The sequence below is a fragment of the Peromyscus eremicus genome, chromosome 6 (assembly GCF_949786415.1).
Source record: "Peromyscus eremicus chromosome 6, PerEre_H2_v1, whole genome shotgun sequence".
NCBI lineage: Eukaryota > Metazoa > Chordata > Mammalia > Rodentia > Cricetidae > Peromyscus > Peromyscus eremicus.
Genome location: NC_081421.1, coordinates 7,829,755 through 7,832,669, shown reverse-complemented (window position 1 = coordinate 7,832,669; position 2,915 = coordinate 7,829,755). Strand labels below are relative to the sequence as shown.

The window sequence follows — 2,915 nt, the reverse complement described above, 5'->3', positions numbered from 1 at the left end:
TTAAAAAATACAGGAAAGAAAACATATATTAAATACACTTAAACATACCAATTGGATGCTTAATTTTAATGGGGTAAACACTGGTGAATTTGAAGCTTTTTTTTCATAAAAATTCTCTTGATTGGTCAGCTGACCATCACATTACATCTGCATTACAGAATGCAGCCTAATCCAGCATGATTAGAATATGAAAAAGTCCAGATAATTTTAGCATATGTTGGCAAATTACTTCCAAGTCATGAATATCTTCACTGTCGTTCTTTCTGTTGACATAAAAGGAAGTGTTCCATTCACTGACATTCCAGAGGGTGAAAGAATGATCCAGAATGACTAAGGACTGAGGATCATATAAGTATAATCAAGAACGAAAAGTACTTTCAACATAAGAAATATTGATATAAATGTTATATACTTTATTTTTGTTATTATTGTTTTATTTCTAATGAAATTCAGTTAGATCAATTGTGTGTGTGTATGTGTGTGTGTGTGTGTGTGTGTGTGTGTGTGTGTGTGTGTTCTGTGAATGGCACTTTATCTAGTGATTTTTGTTTACATCAGAAACTTGGGGAATTCAAAATCAACATCCTTGCCAATGAGCTTCTTACACACACCAGGAAAGTTTTCAAGCTTGTGCTCCACATTGTTCTGCTGTGCTTTGTCTAAATGAACCTTTGTAAAACTGAACAGGGGTCCTCTGACTCACAGTTTCCCTTAGGAAGACCAGACTTCAAGGATGGCTGGCACTGACTACTGCTGTGGTGGGAGTGGCTTCTGGGACACTTTAGGTTATCTTTTGAATGGCTTTCTTGAGTTGACTTAGACAGAATTCTTCTCTGAGCAATGAAGACTATGCACATTACCCTATTTTTTTCTTTTTTTTTTTTTTTTTGTAATTCACGAATAAGCCAGACTTGGGAAAAATTTCAACTGAGGAACTGGTAGAAAAGCTGTGATAGTTTTAGGACCACCACTAAGTATAAATTCTTTGGCAGAATTAATGCTGAGATCCAGTAGCTATGCCTTTAGATGTAAATTTATCTCCAGGAGCAGCTCCTGAGATATGCTAGACTCAGACTCTTTTTTTTTTTCCCCAGTGGTCATGAGTTTGGAAAATGCCAATTTTTTTTTTTTATTTTGCAATACAATTCAGTTCTACATATCAGCCACAGATTCCCTTGTTCTCTCCCCTCCGGCTCCCCTCCCTTTCCCCCCAGCCCACCCCCCATTCCCATCTCCTCCATGGCAAAGCCTTCCCCGAGGACTGAGATCAACCTGGTAGACTCAGTCCAGGCAGGTCCAGTCCCCTCCTCCCAGGCCGAGCCAAGTGACATTGCATAGGCCTCAGGTTTCAAACAGCCAACTCATGCAATGAGCACAGGACCCAGTCCCACTGCCTGGATGCCTCCCAAACAGATCAAGCCAATCAACTGTCTCACCCATTCAGAGGGCCTGATCTAGTTGGAGACCCCTCAGCCATTGGTTCATAGTTCATGTGTTTCCATTCGTTTGGCTAATTGTCCCTGTGCTTTATCCAACCTTGGTCTCAACAATTCTCACTCATATAAACCCTCAAGAACAGAGACGGAGAACAAGGAATAGGAGACCATGGTAAATGAAGACCACATGAGAATAGGAAGAAGCAAAGTGCTAGAGAGGCCCACAGAAATCCACAAAGATACTCCCACAACAGACTGCTGGCAATGGTCGAGAGACAGCCCGAACTGACCTACTCTGGTGATGGGATGGCCAAACACCCTAATTGTCGTGCTAGAAACCCCATCCAACGACTGAGGGATCTGGATGCAGAGATCCATGGCTAGGCCCTGGGTGGAGCTCTGGGAGTCCAGTTGGACTCAAACTCTTTTAGCTTCTTGCCAATGGGTTCATCTTCTTGACATTGGAGCTGAATATGGCCTGATCCTTGAAAAGATGCCCACTCTTGGCAGAACTGATCATATCCTGGTATCAGAAGAAAAGAGGCTAAGGCATGAATAATGGAAGGGCAGAAACAAATAAAATCACATTTTCAATAGAATTAAAACACTTTTGTTCACTTGTTTCTCCCTCCAGCTCATCATCAATACCCCCACTCAGAGCCCTCTTATGCCTCCCAACACTTACTCATAAGGTTCTATTTATATTTCTTAGTGCAACATACACACAGGTAGCATGTATAATAAATGTTGAGTTTTGTGATGTACGGTATAGATGACTGTATGAACATGACTTAATAAAGGCCTTGGTTACTTAGCACAGAATACCACAGGAATAAGCAGAAAGATCATAATTATTATAGCATGTAGAAGCAACTGAGTGAGCAAAGCAGGAATTCTGTGGCATAGTTATTTCTAAGAGACAATGGAGTCATCTAATGCTTGGTGACTTTGTGTTGACATCTCCTCAAAGACCATGGTGAAGAACTAAGGAAACTGCACAATGAGTAACATACCTACAGCACAATATCTATATCTAAGTTTGGATACTAAATACCCACTTAAAAAGCTGCCTTTGGCAGGAAATGAATGTTACCAGAAGTATGGTGAGAAGACACATATATCCCTCGAGCTTGCTTGTCCTGCTTTTCTTGAGAGACTATGACCACTAGACTGAAAGAAAGATCCTTCTTCAAAAACCAAGGTGGAGAGCAATAAGGGATACATCCAACTTTGACCTCTGATTTCCACATGCATGCTCATATAAACATATTCCATTTATCTGCACATACCCGTATACAATACACATAGAACACACATACACACACACCTCACAGCTTATTTTGAATAGCAAAATAATTTCCAATAGCAAAATAATTTCCAATAGCAAAATAATTTCCAATAGCAATATAATTTCCTATTCTACATGTTTTCCTACAGGTTCCATGATTTAATTTTCTTCATTTTTGCTTTTAAATTTCT

At 39.9% G+C, this 2,915-nt stretch overlaps 1 pseudogene; it reads right to left on the bottom strand.

The window, feature by feature from the left end:
• Positions 1 to 549: 549 nt before the first annotated feature.
• LOC131912815 (small ribosomal subunit protein eS7-like) lies at positions 550 to 1,101 on the bottom strand (annotated as a pseudogene).
• Positions 1,102 to 2,915: the final 1,814 nt, after the last annotated feature.